Below are 7,638 nucleotides of genomic sequence, written 5' to 3'. Positions count from 1 at the left end.
GTATCCTTCGATTGTGACATGAAAATTGATCATGCAGAATTACAATTATTATGTTATAATTATATTTTTGCACTATAAGGTGAAGTCAACTCTTATCTCTTATTATGAAGGTTTTTTTAGAATTCGCTACCAGAAACTATTTAATTAACCAACTAATAACATTTTATTTGACACCGATAAGTAGATCGATTATTGGAAATAGAATAGCGTAAACAATAAGACATTGCGAATGGACGAACAAATATTTTTCTCGAGAAACCATGTCAATGTAGACCTCCCTTAAAACAAAGACATAAGTAAAGTGGATATTTATTTCTTAAGAAGATTCCCTTGGAATGTTTTTTGTCGAAAGTTCGTTTAGTTGAATCTTTTCCTTTTTTTGTCTGCTCACTTTGTCTCCCATTTTTATGTAGAAAACAGAATAAATACGAAACTAGGCTTTGTTTATTTATAAGAAAATAATTTGAATCTTTATTGTTTTTTATATTAATGTTGTTGCTGCGTAACTGAATTTTGAAACCGCTTACAACCTAGATTCCATTACCAAATTAGGCCATCTTTGTATGGGTTTTTGATTCGAAATACTAACATGGAACTGCAGTATTTAGATGTTCGGTGATAAGGTTTTTGCCTATCACACATAGAAACGTGAATGAAGTCAATGAGCCATATATGTATTCATTGAATCTTTACATGTTCGAGCGAGATGAGTCAGATATTGTTAAGTTCGCGAGTCGGTACTAAACACGACTGGCTTGAAAGTATTTTTTTTTATTGCTTTGAATGACGAGACGAGTTTGCCGTTCGCCTGATGGTAAGCGATACGACCATCCATAGGCAGTAGAAACACCACACTTGAATTACAAAGTATTGTTTAGTATTCCACTGCGCTCGCCATCCTAAGACAATGAGATGTTAAGTGATCATATTTCCAGTAGTTACACTGGCTACAAGGTTCTTCAAACCGCAACACAACAATGACCACACTACTTAGCGGTAGAAATAGAAATTGGTGCCTACCCAGGCGGACTCCCACATATGATAGATCTACTAAAAATTGTTGTCATCTTTCCTTCACGCCTAAGTGTTCCTCCGTGAACGATACCTTTCCTCCTCTGATACATTACGTGTTACCTAATATTAATTTCAACATTTTCGCGCTCCATTACGCATTTGATTAATTAGTTCTCGTAATATGTACCTACGCGTATGTATATCACATGGTCTTAATAATGAAACGTGTTAGGTCTGTTGTTAATTATGCATTCATTTCGAATTCAATGAGTTTAGGCTGTGATTTAATACCGAACGCGAAGTAGTTAATGAATGTTAGTAATAAGTGTTTACTGTTTGGCGTAATAATTGGGTATCTACGCTATTGTGAATAGAAAAAGATCTATTAATACTGTAGTCATATTTGTCTTAAGTCAATATTATCTTTATTATTAATTAAATTACATAGTATGATATTTTTTTCAAGCCTTGTTTAAGCACCTATGTCGTATTTTACGATGTCGATCCAAATGTCTGTGGGTTTAGAGTCGAAAATAATTATAACTTTAATAAATTGTACACAGAGGATTAGCTAAGTCGGTTGTTTCAACACTTGCTTAAAGCTTTCGTTAGATATAATATACATTTAGGGGTTTTACATTTATTTATTAGAAAAATTAACATAAAACTAAAATAGTAATTATTACTTATCACAAAACTGTACTAATTTACGAAAGAAAATAATTTGAATCAAATTAACAAATAATCAAGAACACAAAAATAGCTAGCGAAAAGATTGTGAACGTCCGTCCGTTCCAACAATAAATTAATGACAGCCAAAAAAAATATATCGACGACGCAATGGTCTGCGAGAGCTAGCCATTTTAAACCAAAGAGGATATAATCCTACATTATAGTTGCAGCTAAGCTACGCCTCCCGGTCTTCTAGTAATAATTTGCTAATTATACACATATTCTACGGATAGATATTTTGATATCGATTCATTTAACATACAAAAATGTATCTCAAAGGAATACTTCATACATTTTGTAAAACATTTCTTAAAGAGTTAACGTTTAGAAACGGTTTCAAAAACCAGCCCTTAATGGACATCAGTTTAGAACAATTTTAACGCGGCATAGCTACGTTATGGCCAGGTGGAAATATTTTTCCTCAAATACATATTAACTTACATAGCATCACCCCTTTTCTTCTTTTCATGGATCAGCAGAGGTGTTCACACCTCTATTCACCAGGTATGTTAAGTCCTATGTAGTAAGGGAGACTCTATTGCCATATAATAATAATATCAGCCCTGTATTATATACTTGCCCACTGCTGAGCACCTGCCTCCTCTACTAATGAGAGGGATTAGGCCTTAGTCCACCACGCTGGCCTAGTGCGGATTGGTAGACTTCACGCACCTTCGAAATTCCTATAGAGAACTTCTCAGATGTACAGGTTTCCTCACGATGTTTTCCTTCACCGTTAAAGCGAACGATAAATTCACAAAGAATATACACATGATTTTTAGAAAAGTCAGAGGTGTGTGCCCCTGGGATTTGAACCTTTGGACATTCGTCTCGGCAGTCCGTTCCACACCCAACTAGGCTATCGCCGCTTCTAGGCTATTGCCATATACCTACTATAAATCCAGATTACGGGGTAATAAAAAAAAATCTAAATGTCATTAATCGACTCGGGACTCAAACTAGACTTTAGCATGGCAGACCTACGTTAATTTACGCCACCGAGACCCTAGCATATTTAATTTTATAAAGAGAATAAAAATACATTATTATCCACATCGCACCGTCGAATGGTACGTTTAAAACTGCGTATGATTCTGACCAATTATAGATACGCTACGTTGGTTGGCACGAGCGGTGCGAGCGCATTATCTCGGATTCTGGATGAAATATCTTTTTACACTGGAAACCGTCTTTTCGTTATCGATACTGGGTGATTCCGTTAATCGGTTATTTTAAAATCGATTACCAATTGTTGAAGCGTAAATTATTTAAATTATTATTACCAAATTTAAACTATATATGTGTTGTTTTCGATCGTAGCATATTGTTATGAAGTGCTCATCGCCATATAAAACACATTATCTACGTAATATTTACTAGAATCAATCGATACAGAAACACTACTAACCTCTTCTGGCAATGAAATCCAAATTAATATAAAACTATTAAACCGACTTTTTGAAACGTGAATTATCGTGACCCAAATGGGCCGAATAATATGGAACAAATATTAATCAGTTTCATTGAAACGGTGTATAAAGCCGGCACATAACATTGATCAGGTCCACAGAATATTCAGTTTCAAGTCAAATAAACGTTCGCAATATAATTTTAGCGGCTACTGGTTGCCGTATATTGTGTGGGATTCGACGTCGCTTCGTTATTGCTATTGATTCTCTTCGCTTTTGTTTCGACGTCACTGTACGTCTATTACTGTCGTCAAAGGACGTCGCGTATCGAGCAAATCATTTGTGTATTTGTTTCAAGCAATTGTTTATTGTTTGTTGCTTGGTGGAGGAGAACGTACTATGAAGTTGGATTTAGAATGTTTTGTTTGAGTGCCGACGCTGCATATAGTTTTATTATAATCTCACTGCAAGTGTAATGAAAGAGCTGCCAATGCTAAATATGTATTTGTTGGAAATCTATACATATATTAAAAGCATTTTCCAGCTTTCAGCCATTGATCTAATTTACTAACGCCCGAATACTGAAACGCTACTCAACCAACCAACTTGTCTGAGGCCTACTTAAATTTAACAGGCTACTTAATTTAAATGGCATTCTCAAACGTACATTAAAAGATTTTACGGAAAACTCAGTTGAGGAGCAGTTAATTTGCTATAGATTATAAAAAGTTTGTTTTCGTTTACATAATTTTAATAAAATGATGTTTATGTGTCGTTTCACGCAGCATAATTTATGAAACATAAAAAAAAAATCAAATAACGTAATACGCAGTTTAATTAAAAATGATTTTTAATTATTAAATTCTCAACATTGATGTAGTAAATACATTCCAACTTATTTATACTTGCCATTTGGCAGCATGATCAGTATTGACATTAGTCACTTTAGAAAAAAAAACTTCTGCATCTGTCAAATTTTCGTCAACAATTAAATCGTAGTGATTATTTTCTCTTTGTTAACAACATAATTCTTATTTCGTGTCTTACCACAGAAGTTTCTATTTTGTAATTGTATAAATATAATCAATGGAGTCTGCAAATAACAAAACCCAAAAAAGGGGTTGAAATTATACCTAAATAGAAAAACAAGAACTGCTGGATATAGTGAAAAAGTAAGTATTGGATTTATTTGGAGGCCCATCGAATTAAGAAAAAAGGGCATTGCACGATGCGGGCTGCTTCCAACATTCAATCTGGAAATTTTTGCGGGAGGCCTTTGTTCAGCAATGGATATCATGTGGCTGATAATGTTTTTTTTTTGTTAAAATTTTTTTAAAATTATATTTTATTTTATTGGCAGCTCTCGTGAGGAACACAAGCAGTGAGCTGTGGGCGAGTAGCCGGCTGTGAAGTGAGAGGCCGTGGGTTCTCTTGTGTGATATATATAATCAATCAATCAATCAATAATTTATTCAAGAAATAGACTTCTGCAGGCATCTATATCTATGTACTATGTGTAGCAAAATGTCTGTAATAAAATTTTATATGTCTGATATATAAGAATTACAATTAAAAAATATAATAATTACAATAAAGTTTCTTCTTGCTTCTCTAATAATTATTTCTTCATTCAGACATGTTGACTTTCAATAAAATTTATTTCCCTTAAAACTGTTACATACACACATAATAAAGCTAATCATCCTAGAAGGGGTAGGCAGAGGCACAACTAGTTCCATGATATAAGCACAGGCACAACTAGTGCCATGATATGAGTACACCATGATGTACCGTAGGTTCCTACACATGAGAAATATCCCAGATGACCCTTTGATAGGTGCCTGTGGTAAAGAAACGAAGGGCAATAAATATCTGGTATTTCTTTTTATGACCGGCTAGGCTGGATCAATATCCAGTTTAAATGAATATGATGAATGAACATTGCTGAAATGACAATTCCTAAATTAAAAAGCATAATTTAGGACAATTCCTGAATTAATCAACATAAATACGCTTCGAAAGTGTCTAATTTCTCTCGATTTCTTCGATTGACCCTATATTCTTCTTCAGACAGTGATGATAGTGAAGAAAAAGACATTTTATTAAATCGAAAGAGAATATAATAACAACTAACACAACAATAAATATTTTAGCGTAAAGATTTGAGAGTAGTCGCAAGCACTCTCAAATTAATCTCAATTAACAGCCATATAAGGCGGCCTTAAATAGCTGTCAAACTTTAAGCAGGGTTTGTGAATACCGTTTGAATCAATAAGCGGACCTTAAACCTTCGTCGCCTTAAATTTAAGGTTAGGAAATAAGTGACGTTTCAGTATACCAATTTCAAAGATAACGAATGCTTAAATCCGTGAGGCCATCTTAAATATTTAAGTGGCGTTTGAGTATTCGGGCGTAAGAGTTATGAAGAGCTAAATTTGTTTGAGTATCACGAATAAATTAGATTTTAAACCTAATTTATTGTTTAATGTTTTCTTACGTAAAAAACCATTAAACAATAAATTACGCATAAAATAAAACTACTTCACCTATACACATTTTATAATGAATTTATTATATACTGAATGATGAAATAACCCTGAACGTAAGGGAACGTTTTGTAACAATATAAAGTAGAAGTACGTGTTGCGTGTGATCTCCGGTTTTCGGTTCTACATTTCTAACCAAAATTGAACCTCACTCCACATACATCTAATGGAGTAATATCGTTAAAGATCGTGTAAAATTATCGGATTCGCATCACTATGTAACCGCGGCGCAGAACGTTATTGGACGTTTAGCGCTGCCTGCCCGGATGACAATCTAATCGCAATTACGTATGCGGTGTTGCCACACTGAATTTAATTTCTACTGTTCTAATCTAAATGGCGAGAGTTTATCAGTGTTAATGTATAAATTTTGCATTTATCGTGAATTGTTTTGGATTAAACATTGTGTTTGTTATTAATAGTTGAATGTGTGGGATACTTAATTAGAACAAGGATTAGCTGGTGTTTACCGTAAATAAGTGGGTTTTGTATGTATGAATTACGATTAAAAATAATTTACGCCTTAATTATAATATTGTTTTCAATATTTTATAGCCTCCTGATGTGAGGTGATCAATAAAGACTATATCAGAAAAATCATGACTGCTCTGTCGGGCTTAAGAGAAAACAATAAGATGGAGACGGGCCTGTATGTGCGTTAATTTTTTTTCATCCTACGTTTGTTAGCCTGGCAAGGGCCGGCTTATACAAACACACCGGACTTTTGGGTGAGCATTTTATGTGCTCGCAACCTTTGAAAGTTAAGTGACCATGCTGAGGGCAACCCACTAACGGAGTATGAACTTTGACTCAGGACGGCCAATGGGAGAGGATGAGACATCTATGATTATGATCTTGAACCTTCGGCAATTTTATTAACTATACGAAAAGCACCAGGAAATTTTCACGTGAACTGTTTGTGAGAAAATGATGCTACTGCTAACTGTCGTGCTGGACCTTGCGGCCCCCCTCACCCTATGGGAGACATTTTTTGCCTATCTTCGATTATATTAAGAATCAAAATTATCTCAGCACCACCCTTAGGTTGACTGAGAGAGAATGCCTTTGGCATTAAGTCCGCCGATATACATGTTATGAAAAAATAAGAAAAAAAAGTGTCGTACTGGTGCTTTAAAGATTTAGACAAATATGTCTATAGCGTGGTACTAGGTTTCTCCTTTTTCGAGTGGTGCAGCTAACTACGACGGGGCACCATATCAACATTCATTAATAGGGGGCTCTTTGAGCAGTGCGAAGTTTTGTGCGCCCACTTAAGCTTAATGTCTGGGATGAGAGGGCCCCTTAAGCTAGAGGGAGCCGCATGACAGAGCTGATACGGCCCCAGCTACGTCCTTGTTACTTCTAAGAAGCTCAGTGTGTATTTTTGTATGTTTGAAATCAATCACCAGAAAATCTTTTGTACGAGTTATCTATAAATCACTGTCACTCATAAAAGTTAATTGTATATCATTCGTATGGTTTTGGAAAATAAACCCTATATGAAATAGTCATAAGTATCAAATAAAAAACTCGGGCTCATATGTTTTAATTCAACAAAAGTCGCTTTAAATGAAGCCATGTGCAAACTGCAAACTTTCATAATATATAAAACCATACCGCTTTATGAACACAGAATAAAATCAGACACAAACTTATTACAGCGATTTGTAAAAAAATAATTTCTTAGCCACCCTAATAAAATAGATAATCCCCGACTGCCAATTGAATTTAAACTCTACCGCATTAAGATAAGGTGTAATGTGTAGTGATCCGGCAATAACTCGCGGTACTAAACGATAGATAGTGAGCTTCCTTGATAGGAAACAGTTAGTTACAGATGTTGAACATGCCCTTAAAGTTTTGCCAGTGATTTGTATTATGCTCTTGGTTCCTTCTGCTGAACTTTGGTGGCTGTTTTACTGTTCCAGGTTTTAGTT

The sequence above is a fragment of the Manduca sexta genome, chromosome 13, assembly GCF_014839805.1.
Source record: "Manduca sexta isolate Smith_Timp_Sample1 chromosome 13, JHU_Msex_v1.0, whole genome shotgun sequence".
In the NCBI taxonomy this organism is placed as follows: Eukaryota; Metazoa; Arthropoda; class Insecta; order Lepidoptera; family Sphingidae; genus Manduca; species Manduca sexta.
Note: the sequence above shows the minus strand (reverse complement) of the source record.